Source organism: Panthera onca, chromosome C1 (genome assembly GCF_046562875.1).
Source record: "Panthera onca isolate mPanOnc1 chromosome C1, mPanOnc1 haplotype 2, whole genome shotgun sequence".
Classification (NCBI taxonomy): Eukaryota; Metazoa; Chordata; class Mammalia; order Carnivora; family Felidae; genus Panthera; species Panthera onca.
The window spans coordinates 24855425-24872712 of record NC_138346.1 but is presented as its reverse complement, the minus strand read 5'-3'; the positions used below and the strand labels follow the sequence as shown (position 1 = coordinate 24872712).

The 17288-nt window shown below is 34.1% G+C and overlaps 1 protein-coding gene across 4 annotated transcripts in view; it reads right to left on the bottom strand.

Moving 5' to 3' along the window:
- Window positions 1–17288, bottom strand: part of ERBB4 (erb-b2 receptor tyrosine kinase 4) — a 1144263-nt gene that overhangs the window by 822531 nt on the left and 304444 nt on the right. The gene's annotated exons all lie outside the window — the stretch shown is intronic.

Here is a 17288-nt window from a genome sequence, read left to right as displayed (position 1 = left end):
TGTGAAGCTCATTCTGTTGGTTTCTTAAATATAAAAGCAGAAATCCCCATATTTAATTTTTTTAATGTTTATTTATTTTTAAGAGAGAGACACAGAGTGTGAATGGGGGAGGAGCAGAGCGAGAGGGAGACAGAATCCAAAGCAGGGTCCAGGCTCTGAGCTGTAGCACAGAGCCCAACACAGGGCTCAAACCCACGAACCGCGAGATCCTGACCTGAGCTGAAGTCGGCACTCAACTGACTGAGCCACCCACGCGCCCCATAGAAATCCCCATATTTTAAATAAATCAGTGTTGGTTAACATTCGTATTTACTTAAAAGCAAGAAGCATAGGCAATCATCTAAAAAACTTGTGACGTGCGATTTGGAAGAAGACAACAAAACCAGGGTAAATATCTGTGGATGATTTCCAAACACTAAACCTAACTTAGAGGACCTAAACATGATAAAGTGGTGAGGCCACCTCAGAAAACTCATCTGTGTGTGCACCTTTAGTTATGATGTATGTTCAAGTACAATATAGCAGAGGAAAGGAAATAATTTATAATTAAAGTCACATATTTTCAATAGACTAATGAGCCTTCATGATCTTCAATGGATACTTTAATTCACACATTCATTCAGCAAGAACATTTTTATGAGGCTATCGTATTCATAGCACTGCCCAGAATTACAATACTGGAAGGAGGAGGAAGCAGAAAATGGAATTTTCATTCTTCAGAGCCTATCATGTGTGTGAGATGGTAGCTAATGAGAATATCAAGCAAAGACCCCAATACACCCCACCTAGGTGTTATGGTACAGTGGCAATGAATCTCTCTATCTAGCACCAGACATCTGGACAAATAAATACGAATCTAGACAACCAACCAGATGGTGATATATACAATGGCAAATTGCCATATGCACAAAAGCTTTCAAATCGTTCATTTTTTTCCTGTAAAGTTTAGAACTGTCTAGACAATACATTTCAACTAATTGTATCAACTAAGCCAAATTGTATGTGCAAGTGAGGTTTGCTGGTAAGTCTGTAATACGTATCTTAAAAGACTTAGAATCTCTGGAGTGAACAATATTGACAAAATGCCCAAGGAGAAAAGCAGAATAACCTGTGTGTGGGTTTGGAATTGGAGATACCAGCATGAATTCATGGAAAGGTGGAGAGAGAGGGAGGGAGAGAGAGAATATATGTACATTTGTGTGAAAAAGACGTGTATAATGTACACTGTTTTAGTTACAAACACATAATCTGATGTGCAATGCATAATGAGGAAAACGTCACTAATCATAATATAGGATGATCAATTAGGAAAGAGGGAAGCAGAAATTCCGATAGAAACATGTGATGAGATCAACTAACTCAAAGGGAAAAAAAAAAGGTGAAAGAGGACCTCAGGAATCATCTTTTCAAATAAAAAGTGATGCCTCAGTGGAGTCTGGGTGGATTATATTTAGAACTGAGAAAAGACTGGGGATAGTGTGCTAAGGACAGCAAGATGCCCTGAGTGTAAGGAGCCACATACATATGCAAAACGCACAGTTAAATTATACCATGGCCTGTTCCATTTGGGACACCTCAGAGTGGGGTCAGAGTGTGGAAAGAAAAGTGACCAGAGAGATAGCAGAGGGCCAGTCAATCAAGCTCAACTTTGTATTTTACAGTGAAGGTAAAGGAGGTAATCATACTGGAGCAGATGAGTGTCACACTCAAGTGACACTAAAATGAGAGAGCTCTCTTTGGTCTGTGTAAGAAAGTGTTAAGACCAAAAACAAGGAGGTATGTTTAGGATTGTTACAATTATCCAGGTGATAAATAATGAGAATCTAAGGAATAATGAGTGGAATGGAAGGGAAAGGAGGGGAGAGCTTCCTGTTAAATGTGTAAAGTAAATTAATGGGATATAGTGTTTGATTTCATGTGGGGATAAAAGAAAAAGAGCTGACAAGTGAGTACCATATGCCTGGCTGAAGCCATTGGTTGGACAGTAGCTCATTAATATGATATGGAAGGTAGAGAAAGAAGTTAAGATTATGGCTGGAGGAAGATTATAATGCTTGGCCAAAGCCCAAATACAGTGTGATAGAGCCCACAGAATGAATACATACCAATAGGGGTTACAACATAAAGAGAAGTCTGAATGTAGATAGGAGACGAAAAATACTTTATCCAAAATAAAACATGCAGTTTCTACTAACTTACTTAATTGATTTCCAATGGATTTTATGTCCTAAGATAAGCAAAATTTAAATTCAAAATCCAGCTTATTGCCTTTCAGAGGCAATTGAGGTAAAATATCTTTTGGTTTAAATTGCTAAGCTCATTATTGAACACCATCGCACAAATCATCAAGCACATACCATCTTCAGGATAATTACTGTTTTTAAATACTTAAACAGAAAACATGTAACATACAAATGCACATAGCTCTTAAGCTCTGCTAGCTGAATACAGTACATACAGTTTGCTGAACTTATTCTGCAAATCTTATGTCTTAATAATATGAATTATGCATACTCATTTAGGTTATCTTTTTATCTATCTACTTACCTAATTATCTAAGGTGAGGAATCATTATATAAAAATTTGTCACTAAAGGTGAGCATGATAAAGACTCTGGAGTCTCAAAAGCCTGTAAGCAGTGACATCCTAGCAATTAAAAGGGAATAATGAATTTACTATAGAGTCTTTAAATGAGATTATGCATAGAATTAATACCAGCAAGTAAACTAATCACTGGGGTTTATTTTCATTCACTAATACTTAAAAAATTTCACAAAAGACTGCCAATTTTTCCCAAATTTAAGAAATTGATTTATTTTTCTTCATCTACTTTAGAAACAGTTAGGATGTGGATATCAACAAAACTAGGGAAGCTTACCAAGATACCTTATTTCAATGATTTAATCTTCCAAAATTAACTTCACTTTTCTGTTCCTCCAATATTTTCATCTAATTTTACAGAAAATCAAAGATAATTGAGCATTAGATTATGGAGAGCTTTTGAAGGAATGATTTCACACTAAGAATCAAGAAAAAAATTCACTCATTCTAAATAGACAAAAAAAAAAAAAAAACAAGTTGCAAACCTTTTCACTTTGATCTTCAACCAGTTATGAATCATTTGTCTGGATTCCCGATGCGCTTATACCTACAGAGGCCTGGAACTTAAAAAAGAAGATCTTTTCCTTACATCTTTCATTATTTCAGATTGAAATGGCAAAGTGCCTAGATACCATAGGTAGGTGCCAGAAGAAGCATTAAAAATTTGGCTCTTGTTAAATGTCTTCGAAGAAACCTCTGTTTTCATCAGGAAATGGCAATTACATGGATAACATGGCCTGCCAAGGTTTATTCTGGAAAAGGGAAATGGTCCATGGTGTGGATATTTTCCTTATGTTTATTCACACTTCATACATATTAGTTCTCACAAAAGTATATGATAAAAATTAATTAGATACCATCCAGCATTATATATACTGTTTATTCTCCTTATAGGTTTTATCCTTTCTGCACAAATACAACTAATCATGGCATTCATTTATTTATTTGAACGAATCTTTCAATCAACTAGAGTAAAATTAATTTAGCTTATTTTTCTACTTACTTTTCTCTTTATTTTTCTTTTAAAATTTGGTAAATGCTTCAATCTTCTTTTTAAGAAAATTTTAAGCAAGGGGTTTTTAATAATTTCAATGGTAAATCATACAACTATAATCAAGACTGTTACATTTGCAGTTTTTCCCTTCTAGTTTTCCCATAATTCACGTGAAATATAATGGCTTAAAGAAGCCAAAATGTAACATTTCAGTCTTGTATAGAGTGCGAAGCAAAATCACCCCCCCTCCCCCCCACCGCCCAGCCACAAAAATCTTCATAAGAAGAATAATGCAAAGAAAATTGAATTTGGGGTCTGGGCTTCAAGTGCATTATCAGTTTAAGAACTTATTAATTAATGGTCTTTATTAAATTACTTAACTTCTTAGAGATTTAATTTCTTTACATGTAAATAGGAATATGACAAAAATGTTCTACATTTCTGACATGGTTACGTTACAATTTACATCAAAGTGTTTTGTAGGGGGTAAATCACCATCCAAAATATCAAGAAAGTTATTTCTACCTCAGTCAGGTTCCCAAAGCTACTTCTGAAGGCAGTTTCCATTGTCTTCACCTTAACTAGTAAGATATCCTAAAAGTCTCTTCCTGTCCCTCTGCTACTTGTTATTTTCAAGCTATCTGGTTGAGCTCCAAAGTATTTGCTGAGGAGGCTTCCTTTTATTCATAACCTCAGGTTTTCACTCCACTTTAAAACACAATTCAACTTTATCAGGAGGTTTTTATAATGATAATGTGGCACATTCCTTCAAACATAAAGAGATATGAAATAGAAAATTATGCTAATATACAAATACAAAAAACAAGTGAAAGATGAAAATGTTTTTATCTGCCAGAACTCTAATCCTAAAGGGATTGAATAACAAGCTTTTCAGGGGAGGAAAATCAAGTTAAATGGAAAACATTGTTACACATTAAGAAGCAAAGTAATACATAAAGAAATAAAATGGGGAAGCAGCAAAATCATCTAATCAGAGGTTCTAAAATCCAAACTTTAGATTAAAATGTCCACCTTGATAGCTTTGTGGCCATAGTCAGATACCTTAGTCTTGCTCAATTGTTTATCACAAAATCTTGATTTGATGCTCTCAGCAAATTAAAGTCTTAATTGTTCTTCCATGGAGGTAGAGTAAGAACAAACATAGGACATGAATGTTTGCTTTTAAAAACTATCACCTAACCATTACAAAAACTGGCAATGGGGATTTGAGTGTTTTCTTGAAATCATATATAAAAATGTAATTGTATTTCCAGGAAATTATTAGCAATTACATTTATTTCCAGATAATTAATGAAATTAAAGTATTCAAACAGTAGGGAGCAGAAAAACTTGGGATTTCATAATGCTATCACAGTGTAGCAAGGATGTGAGCAAAATCTAAAAATCTGTATTTTTCATTGTTTATGACAAATATACAGATGGTCATAGCATTTTTAGGAGAACAGATTCTAGGTTTGGCAGGAAACGTCATTCAGTTAGCCCACAGATTGCCTAACAAGAGGCTATCTCACCTTTTTACAACCATCTTCAGTGATCAGGAATTTGCCACTTTCACAGTAGGCCATATTAGATTCAGGCAGTTAAACAGAAATTAATTAATTAATTAACTCCCTCCTATTACTAGCAAACTCTGTTTCTCTACAACTTCCACCCTTATGGAATTTTCAAAGAACTTTGCCTTCCCTTTTGCATATGACAGACTGTATATATTTGAAGATACTTTCTTCTCCCTGGATTTTCTCCCTCAAAGATAAATACTGCACTTTTTAAAATTATTCTTCTGAAGACCAGGTATCAGGTGCCTAAACCATCCCAGATCCTCTCTTTAGACAAACTCCTGTGTCAAAAATCGCTCTTAACTGAGAACAAACTGAGGGTTGATGGGGGGTGGGAGGGAGGGCAGGGTGGGTGATGGGTATTGAGGAGGGCACCTTTTGGGATGAGCACTGGGTGTTGTATGGAAACCAATTTGACAGTAAATTTCATATATTAAAAAATAAAATAAAAAAAAAAAATCGCTCTTAAAACAGTGGCCACATCAATAGAGCACATCAAAACATAAGATCTGAAACCATAAAACTCCAAGAAAACATAGCGAAAAAAGCTTCTTGACATTGTTTTTGGCAATGATTTCTTGGATAATAATTCTCAAAGAAGAGGCAACAAAAGAAAACAACAACAGATGAGACATCAAATTTAAAAGCTTCTGCACAGCAAAAGAAAGAATCAAGAAAATAAAAGGGTGAACTATGAAAGAAATTACTTATAAACCATTTATCTGATAAAGGGTTAATATCCAAGATACATAAGAGATTCATATAATTTAACAACAACAAATAACCCAATTTAAAAATGGGCAAAGAAATTGAATAAATATTCTACAAAGATGACAAAAAATCATCAACCAGTATATAAAAAAGTGCTTAACATCACTAATCATCAGGAAAATGTAAATCAAAAACCACAATGAAATATTGTCTCACATCTTCTAGGATAGCTGTTATCAAAATAATAAAAGATAACAAGTGTTCTTTACAAGGATGTGGAGAAAGAGAGCCCTTGCACACTGTTGGCAGGAACACAGATTAGTACAGTTTCTATGGCAAACAGTACAGAGGTTCCTCAATAAATTAGAAATAGAACTACCACATGATCCAGCAATCCCACTTCTGGACATATATCCAAATGAATTGAAATCAAGATCTCATAGAAATACTTGCACTCCCATGTTTGTTGCAGCATTATTCACAATAGTCAAGACATCAAAACACCCTAAGACTCTTGATAGATGAGCGGATAAAGAAAATGTGAGAAGTGAAATATCATTCAGCCTTTAAAAAGAAAGCAATCTTGCCATTTGAGACAATGTGGATGAACCTGGAGGACAATTTTCTAAGCAAAACAAGCTAGACACAGAAGGACAAAACTACATGATCTCACTTATACAGAAACCTAAAATAGTGAAACTCATAAAAGCAGGGAATAGAATAGTGGTTGCCAGGAGCTAGGAGCTAGGGCAACAGAGAAACAAGAAGATATTAGTCAAAGGGTACAAAATTTTAGTTATGCAAGATGAAAAATCCTAGAGATATACTGTATAGCATAGAGCTAATGCTTAATAATACTGTATTATACACTTGAAAAGTTGCTAAGAGGATAGATCTGTGTGAAGTGTTCTTATCTCAAATTATTAATATGATTATTGAGGAATAAAAATAATTAATAAGAATGAAATTGATGGAGGTGCTGGTTATGTTTACAGCAAAGATTGTATTGATGGTTTTGCCAGTGTATAATGATCTCCAAATTCAAACTCATCAAATGGAGATCAGTGTATAATGATCTCCAAACTCATCAAATAGCATATATTAAATATGTATACCTTTTTATATGTCAATAATACCCCAATAAAGTGATTTAAAATTTTTTAAAAAAGCATGAGTTGACCAGTCCACAGTAAATTTGAATAATCCCTTGTTTAAACATTAAATTTTCAAGTCTTTATATTCATTACAGGATAAATTAAAAAATTCCAGACTTTCACTATGCATGTCACCAAATACAGACAGGTTTAATGTCCATCTATAAATTTTTTACCTAGTTATATATAAATGGGTAACAACATCAGCAAAATTATCTTAAGTTGTATAGGATATATATGTGAGCAGTTCTAAGATTTTACTGACTTACCCATACTTTAATTAAGAAATATGTAGTATGGATAATATCTACATTGTCTAATTTTATCTGGTTATTAATATCAACTTCTATCTTAGACACTGATACTAACACTGTTTCTATACACAGAGAACTATAAAAAATTCCAATATAAACTGTGTGTTTTTTTCCTATGACTTGCTTTGGTGTGGGATTTTCCCCTTGGTAATTTTTTTACTAGAGTATTTTCAACATTTGCAATCATTCCTTTAAGGTATTTGACATATTGTCTAAAATAAATCAGTAGAGTAATTGCATTACATTGGTGAATCTATCGATGATTATTTATATTTTCCATTTAAATCTCCCCAAAGAAAATGGATGCAGTGTGTAGATTAGTCATTTTATTTTATCATGTTTTCATTTAATATGTATATGTGTTTTCATGTGTTGTGTGTCAGCAGACTGAAACTACTATTTAAAATAAGATATTCAAAGATATTATATAAGCACTAAAGGTCAAAAGTTGACCAATATGAATGAGTCTACTAGGAATGAGATCAGAATTCTGTGAATGAATAGAAAAAATGTTTGTGATTATGAAGCCATAAACATTTTTACATCAATAAATTTTATATGCTACCGATTAAAATGTAAATTATCATCATATTGATCTTAAATTTCCAAGTAACAAACTTTGACCTCAATTTAATAAGATGTTTGGCCAAAAACATTAAAATTCTGCATACCTTATTTGGATCAGATTCAAAGCAGACAAATTTCTCTGGTTACATTAAGTAAAACATTTGTTAAAGAACAGAAAGCACTGGTAAATATAATATGTACAGTATTATTGATCTGATCAAGTTGTCATGAGTTCTATCTGTATAATCCCTCATCTCAAGAAGGTAGTTTCTCCATTAATAAATCAAGACAATTAGTCCATAAACTTGTTCTTATTAGAAGTTTCCAATGGGAAGATAGATTAATATGAAGTGGATAAAATAACTGATTATATATTTATATGTTTTATAAATTTAAAATAACATAATCCCCATTCATTTATAAAATCTTACTATGATTAAAAAAACTTGAGTGTTTTACATTGAATTTTCAAATTATTAACGATGGCATAGCAGGTTGTAAATTTTAACAGAAGCTGCTACTGGATATTTTTTGTTTTCTTTTTATAATTTAAATGGTGGCACTATAATTTGGAAGCTGAGCGGCTTGTTACTCCAAGACAAATCTCACCTAAGAGGATATGGCAGCCTTCCACATTGCGGTCTGATTGCATTAGACCGAGTACAGCTAGAGAAAGAAATATTTTGACAGGGGAGATTGCACTTGAACATATCAAAGTGTCAGTTCAGATATGTGGCATCTGAAAAGCACCCTCCCCTTTTCCCCATTGCATGAAATTTGCCACCTTTCATTGTCTCTTCCAGATGGTGTGCTGAGTTCTCTTCAGCTTTATTCCTAGAGAGCTTGAGTTGACATCAATCTGTTATGCCATTTTCTTGTAATACTAAAGTGGCTTATTTATCAATGCCAATTAATCAATGGCACAGAACGGGCTCCTCCTTAGCAGCTAATGTAGTTCTTTTTTTTTTTTTTTTCCAGTATTCAAAAAAAAAAAAAATTTAAAAGAGCAGTGACCAGATTGGCAAGCCATACATCTGGCAGACTGTAGCCACATAGGAAGCATTCAACTGATGCAAAGGTGAAAGTGTTTATTTTAAAAAAAAAAGATTAAGAACCATATTTGGATGTTCTGATTTCTAGCAGGACAGTGAGGGTAATTCTGTGAAATAAGAGGGTTTTTGTTTTTTTTTTTGTCATAACAAACTCATGTCTTTCTTAATGGCCTTATATCCCCTTGTAAGGAAGAAAAAAACCTTACAATGTTTGTGAACTTTAAGCTTTCTATTAGTCTTAGTGGTATGAACATCAATGTACAAAAGACATATGAAAGCAACTGATTCTACCGCAGTTACACTTTATGACTGGGTGATGTGTTTTAGAATAAATATACTATAGAATAGGACTTGCATGTTGGAACTAACAACCCAGATGTCATGATGTTGGTAACAAATACTCAAACACATATAAATAAGTGCATGTTTAAATTGTATTTCAAAAAATGAAAAGAAAAATAAAGTGATAATTGTAAAGCAAATTGAAAGCCAGAAACAGATTAAGTGATATCCATCAGAATCAATTCATAGGATGAACCAGAGGGACTTCATGTCTCTTCAAATCCCACCATAATGAATAGATTTCTAAGATTATTATTTTTCCATTATAGAGTATTGTAGTCTTCAGGTACTCTGGGATTACTCTAGTAGTCACTCTATGAATTTCAGTTCTGGTGTGTAGTTATACACAAATCAATTACGTTTGGGCTCTGGAATTAAGGCAAAAATACTATAAATATCAAATGTTTTTGCTATCTAGGGAATGAAATAATGTCTATAGAGCAAGATACCCCAGGTACAAGTAAGAAAAAGAAGAATAAAAGACAGGGGGAAGGAAAGCCCAGGAATTCTCATTAGTAACTGGAATTCAATAAGCAATTTTAAAAATGAACTTAATGATCTCTGGCTCTTTCAAGTGGCTTCTTTATCAACCTCATTACAGTTAGCAAGACCCATGTATGTATAATGAAAGATGTGCTTTGAAAACATAAGAATGGAAAACGTAATTCAAGCTAATTTAATGTAGGTGTCCTAAGATCAGTATTTTGCACTATATACTTAATATCGATTATGTATACACTCTTCAGGGGAGTACTAGCAATGTAAAAGCTTATGGTTCTAACAATATAATAAAAGAAATATAGGAGGGAAAAAGGAGAATGGTGTAATTCATGAAAAATCAGCACATTTATAAAAACAGTTTTGCATTATATGCTAGAAGTTCATGAAGTACATGGAAGAAAAGAATTTAATAATAAAATACCTGTTTTCCCCCACTGTATGTCAACATTACAAATCCATCCCTTTTCCACCAGTTTTCAAAGGCAACATTTAAGAAGTCTCAGCCAAAAGACTATGGGTTTTACTCCAGAAGTTAACATAGAATGGAGTCCAGAGGTCATGTCTGAAGCATCTGAGAAGACATACGGCTGTGATTTTGCCCTTGAAAACTCCACAAGACTAAATCTGAGATCAAAATTGACTAAGAAGATAAAGATTAGGAAGGGGGGGGCATTGAGAAAATAATTTCCACTTAATTTCTGCTTTATGGTGACCACACTCATTCTAACCTGTTTTCACTTTCAAGCTCTGATAAAAGAGAGGATCATGAGAACAGGTGTTTCCCAGGGAATCATACTTCGCCCTAATATCTTTTATTTAACCCTGGTAAATTTCCTTTCTCAACCTGTACACTTCCCTCAGGTGCTAACATTCCTCTCACCTTGAGTCAAAGTCAGAGAAAACTATCTTTTCAAACTCTTCCACAACATTTCTTGAGGATCTCAATAACCTCTCTCCATGTGATTTCCTATACCTATACCACTGTTTATTGGTGCTACTTAATCATTTTCAAGGTTGCATTGTTATGTGAGTGCTTCCAATTTCTGTGCCTGGGCTCTCTCACCTATATTACAATAATTATGTTCTAGCTAAAATTAATTAAGTACTTACTACGTATCAGGCACTCACTGTTATAAGTGATTTACATATTTTTCCTCATATAATCTTCACAACAACCCAATATAGTTGGATTGTTATTATCTCCGTTCTATAGATGTTAAGGGACTTGCCCAAAGTTAGACAATGAGTTCTGGAGCCAGGAACTGAACTGAGGTCACTTGACTCCAGAGCCATCATGAAACATATACTAACTATACTGCAAGAAAAGTCCCACCAAAATGACATCTTTCACATGTTTAAAATGGCCTAAATAGTTCAAAGACAAACTAGGAGCTCAGTTCCAAATCTTCTTTTTTTAAGTTTATTTATTTTTGAGAAAGAGAGAGAGAGAGAGAGAGAGCATGCACATGAGCTGGGTAAGGGCAGAGAGAGAGAGGGGGAGAGAGAGAATCCCAAACAGGCTCCCACTGTCAGTGTGGAGCCAGATGCAGGGCTCGAACTCAGGAACCTCAATCTCAAGAAATGTGAGATCATGACCTGAGCCAAATCAAGAGTCAGAGGCTTAACTGGCTAAGCCACCCAGGCATCCCTCAATTCCAAATCTTAGTCAAGAAACTAGAGATGACCCGGGATAGCTCCTATTCCTGTCAGCCACAGAGTTGCTGATTTGAGAACTTAAGCTACATTAATATAAATGCTTAATCTTATTAAAGAAAATTTATAACATGGCACAAAGGTAAGCTGTGACTTTCCTATATTAGACTTTCGTACAATGTGTGCTTTTGTACCTGTGACATTAACAATCCTTACCACTTTCATACTCCAAAATTATATTTTCCTATGCGAGCTGCAAACCAGCATTTGGCTTTCCTATGAAATCGCTGGCTGCTTGCCAACAGTTGAGTGTTGGGAGTTAAAAGATATTTATCTATACAGTAATGGTTCCATGATGTGAACATTACAATTTTCTATTTTACCAAAATAGAAAGCTTGGTACAGGTGATTAAGAATTATAAATCTAAAGTTTATACAGAGAGACAAAGTTGGAAATTATTACAGTGGCTGAAAATGGCAAAATCATAACTTCAACCAAATAGTCACTCTTCTTGAGCTCAACATAGAAGGGATACAAGTAAATTAAAAGAAGATGAATAAATTCTCACAAGATATCATAAAACTACATAAAATTTTAAATGTAATCAGGGATTTTAAAATATTTATTAGATCATGAGAAATCAAGTAAAGTCTGTATGTAACTACTAAGTTCAGCTTTGTGCTGGGGTTCAACAAAACATTGCTATACATGAAAATGTTATCAGGCTGACTTGTGTTGAGTCTCTCATTTACTACTGGCACAGAATTTGTCAAGTGACCTAACTTCTCAATATATTTCCCTTTTTCATTGTGTGATAAGATTCTTACGAAGATAAAAGGTAAGAGGCATTATAAAACATTCTATATATGCATGTGTATGCTATTGTTAAATGTATTACAAATGACCCCATAGCTTATTGATACTGTTACTTTCATGATATATAAAAGGTCCACTGAGACCTCAGAAGTCTAGAAGTTATTTCAGTAAAAATATAATTTAAAAACAGAGGCCCTGTATTGTCTTTTAAAAATAACATTTTGCTCTTATAAAATAAATACATGCTTATTAAAGAAAATTTTGAAAAGTATATAAGATTAAAAATATAAAAGTCATTTATAAGTCTTTTCACCAGAACTATGAAAGTGTATTTCCTTTTGGGTGTTTTGCTGTGGATGTACACATGCCAAAATGTATCCTGTGTATCTTTAATATTACCTTGGTTTTCAATAGTTTTGAAATATATATATTTTTTTAACAATTGCATAGAAGTTATCTTACCATCATGGTACATGAATACATCAAAACTTGTAAGTGGTCTTTCTCTATAGTTTCATTCCAGTGTTACTGAAAATAGTTTGGAAAAATATTTTGGAATATTGACAACACCACTAATAATGAAGTCCATATCTGATATAATCTCTTACAACTTAAAATCTATGACAATAGCAACAAGAAAAAAATCATGCCTGAACCTTAAAAGAAAAAAAAAAAAACCTCCTTCAGATAACTATATTTGGTAGTATCACTTCCATTCGTTTTGTGATTTTTTACCTTAGATTTAATTCCACCATAAAAAGTGAAATTTTATTGTAGAAACACAAGTTTCCTATTATGCAAAAGCATCCCAAGGATGGTGTGAAATCTGACGATTGTTGTTTCTAAGAGTTTAAGGACACAACCACCACGACTCCTATCTCGGGATAAATCTAGATGATGCCACCAATCTTATAACCAGGCCCTTTAATTTACACCCTCATCTCAACCTAATAATACCAGCTTGTCAAAGAAAGAGAAACAGTGCAGAAAGCCTTCTCATCTTCTCCTACTCTCTGAGATACTTTCCCCTCCTTCTGACTATTTACAAAAGGGAGGTGGGAGAAAAATTGAGAGGAAGATAGTATATGGCCAAGCGAAAGGCTATATGGCTGTGATTTTTATAGGATACAGGCATTCAGAGTCAACAGGCTTTGCATCTGTCAGTGTTCCTTTGCAAACCTCAGAAGAGCCTTTAAGATTGGAGAGATGATCCTCTATCAGAGCTGGCTTAGGTGTGGGCTGTCTCAAAGAGCTCTGCAAATGTAGATTAAATGACCTCTCTAGGTCTTCTCTAAATCCCATTCTCTGAATATGGAAATGCCAGTTCACATGTACCTGCAATACACTACTCAAAGAAGTTTAACATAAAAGGACTAATTTATGTTCATAAGACCATTTCAGCAAAGAAGAGAACTGCAAATTACTTTGTTTTAAAAGCTCAAATTAATTAGATTAATATTTCATTTTAAGCAGCTTGAATGTGGCTACATGACTAATAAATGTTCATGAGGTGAAATATATTCATTGAGCGTACTATCTGTCCTAAGGAAAAAAAAATTAACAGGGATGTTATCTACATTTGAATATCAGAAATCAACACCACATCCCATATACTTATTCAATAAATATGTATTGAATACAATTAAATGACTCAGTTAAGTTTATAGGAGATGAAAACATGAATGAGGTAATAACCACTGCCTTTAAGTAGCAGCGTAAAGTTAGTGTAAGAACACAGAGACTACAGATAAAATACAAGATAGAGAGAGATGTCATAGGAGACATAGCTAAAAAGTGACTGGTGTGCAGAGGATGACAAATGACGGTTCTGGAATCAGAAAGGGCCTTGAAAAGTCAGTGGTATTTGAACTGGGTCTTGAATGGAATTAGGAAAGTGAAGCTGAGAATGAAGAGCACAGGAAGAGAAAAAGGAAGAAAAGCAACAAGGAAGGAAATCTTCAGGGTAAATGTAGCAGCAATTTGTTTCTTTACTTTCTGTGTAACTAGATTTCTGCAGGTGCTTGGTAAGTTTTCACAAGATTTACTGCCTAAATTCCCTAGGCCTCAGTTTTCTTAACTGAAAGAAACTGATAGATGATTTATAAATTTTCTTCCGGCTCAAACTCCAAAAAATCTAAGTCACTTAAAAATCATTTTGGTTAAATTGTCTAGCAAATACTTAGTCAAAGAATTTTACACATCAATAAATTCCTGGAAACCAAAGATTCATAGTTTGAGAAAAGAGAAAATAAAGATAATTATTGGGCCACTACTGTTCATTTAAATTCTGAAAAGGTATGATCTATCCTATCTTCCAGTTACTATCTGACATTTCTCCACAACCTATGATTGGAGTCTAAACTAAAGGATTCTGCTGTAGAAAACATTTGGGATTTCACCTGTATGTCATAATCGTCATTTCTAATGGAATGTTGTTTGCATTTCTCTTATCAAATATTAGTGTTTTTTGATTAAACTATTAACATTTCAAAATATTTTCTCCCATCCTGGGGTTTAAGAGGACTGTGGTTGAAAGTTTCTAAATAATGTTGTCATTATTTATAGCATTTTTTAAAAGAAATAGACATTAGTGTGGCAAAATTATATTCTCCTCTTGTTCCCCTTAAATCAATGAAACTGGAGCCGCGTCTCCAAATTTTTGTGAAGAAAATATAATAGTGAAAACAAAACACATACGACTATACTAACAAGGAGTGACATAAATAACTGTAATGTACTTTTTTTTAAACCCTAGATTTAAGGCCAAGAACAAAATTTGTATATATCTACCTGGCATATTTACTGAGCACAGGCTATGAAAAGTGTGGGTCCTCTGTAATGAATGAAACAGAGAAGGCTCTGTTCTCATGCGATTTTCATTCAATTTGGGAGATGGGTAAAGATAATAAACATAACAACAACAACAACAAAGATCAGGTAATGATGAGAATTAGTTTGTATTGAAGGACTTGGCATTTAAACTGAGCACTTAAAAACAAGAAAGATCCAGCCTTGGGATGATCAGGAGAAAAAGTGTCTCAGACAGAAAAGACCACTATAAGTGGTCTCTGCTACCAGCCATTAAATACTTGGTTGTTGTTGTTGTTTCTCCATAATGTCTTGGATACATTTATCTTTATCTTCAAATCAAATGAACTATGCATATAATCTGGGAGTGGGGCATTCTATTGCATAGTCAAACACCTGATTTCTACAATGTGAATAAACAAAAATGAATTGTATGAGCCGCTATTTTAACAGAGACTAAGCCAGCAACTGAATATCATTTACTCTCTGCTAACACTCATTGACCTAGCTTATTGTTTACAATAAAGCATAATAATTAAGTAAATCAACTGCATTGTCGATGACCATTAAAATATTAGTGTATTTTGATCTCCTGCCCAGAAAAGCAAGATATGTACAAATCCATCATATGTTACTAAGGTAGTTCTGTAAGACAGATTATATGTAAATACATTTGTGCATCATAAATACATACATACATACATACATACATACATACATGTGTGTGTCTATTCATATAAAAACAGAGACTGGAAAGAACTTAAGAAGTAGAAAGACTCCCCATAATTAAATTCATATTTTGGAAGAGATTATGACACCCAAAGGGGAAATCATCACCTATGACATGGAGAAGAAAGGTGGAGACATACACTTAGCTCAATTTCTATTTGTTTCTTTTAGCTTCGTGTCATTTTAGGGTGAGAACAATAAGGCAACAAATGGAATTGATGACATTCCTAAGGAGAAAACTTTACTAAAAGCAAAACAGAAACTTAGGCGCTACAAGAATGTTTTAATCAGAGGAAACTTAGCTATAAAAGTTGCTGCCTCCAACTGGGGATCAAAGAACTGAAACTTCACAGAAGCTCAGAACCCATTTATGGGTTAATCTACAAACTAAAGAACGTAAACATTTTATTGTGCTTGCCAACAGATATGACCACAAGCACCACTGCATATAAAAGGGAATTGATTTGCTAAGATGTATTTTTTATTTACAGCAAATTGAACACTGATTTATGCATATGCATATAGCCAAGAAGTCTGACAATTTCAAAGAGCTGACTTGCAATTAACAGGCAAGTGAAATCAGTTGCACAACCTAAAAGTCCATCTGGTGTTATATAGTTCCAGACGAATATGCATATTACTATCTATTTAATCATTGCATCTAACCTCTGGCCAACAACTGCATACAATAATCTATTTAGTTGCTAAGAGTTTAATTATTTCAACACGACATTTTTTTTTTAAAAATTGGGGGGCGCCTGGGTGGCTCAGTCAGTTGAGCGTCCGGCTTCATCTCAGGTCATGAACTTGCAGTCTGTTGAGTTCAAGCTCAAGCCCCGCTTCAGGCTCTGTGCTGACAGCTCAGAGCCTGGAGCCTGCTTCTGATTCTGTGTCTCCCTCTCTCTCTGCCCCTCCCCTGCTCACGCTCAGTCTCTCTCTGTCCCAGAAATAAATAAACATAAAAAAAAGAAAAAAAGAAAAAAGAAAAAACATTTGGGATGGTCTCCTGCCTTCTTTTTTTAATTTTATTAGTTTTCTTTTATTAGTTTTTAGGGTTTTTTTTGTTAGTTTTCTATTTTTGAGAGGCAGAGAGAGACAGAGCACAAGTGGGGGAGGGGCAGAGAGAGAGGGAAACACGGAATCCGAAGCAGGCTCCAGGCTCTGAGAGGTCAGCACAAAGCCCCATGCGGGCCCGAACTCACGAACCGTGAGATCATGACCTGAACTGAAGTCTGACGCTCAACTGACTGAACCACCCAGGAACCCCTCTCCTGCCTTCTTAAACACAATGTACTGAACACAATCCAACCTCTCCTTGATAGCTTGACAACTGATGATGACCATAAGGAACAGGAATAATTATTTGGTATAGTAACACAATGATGTTTTTGGAACTTCTGAGTTTATAAGTCATTCTTCCCATATAAATGACTCTAAGGTATATTTTCTTTTATTTTCTTTTTTATTC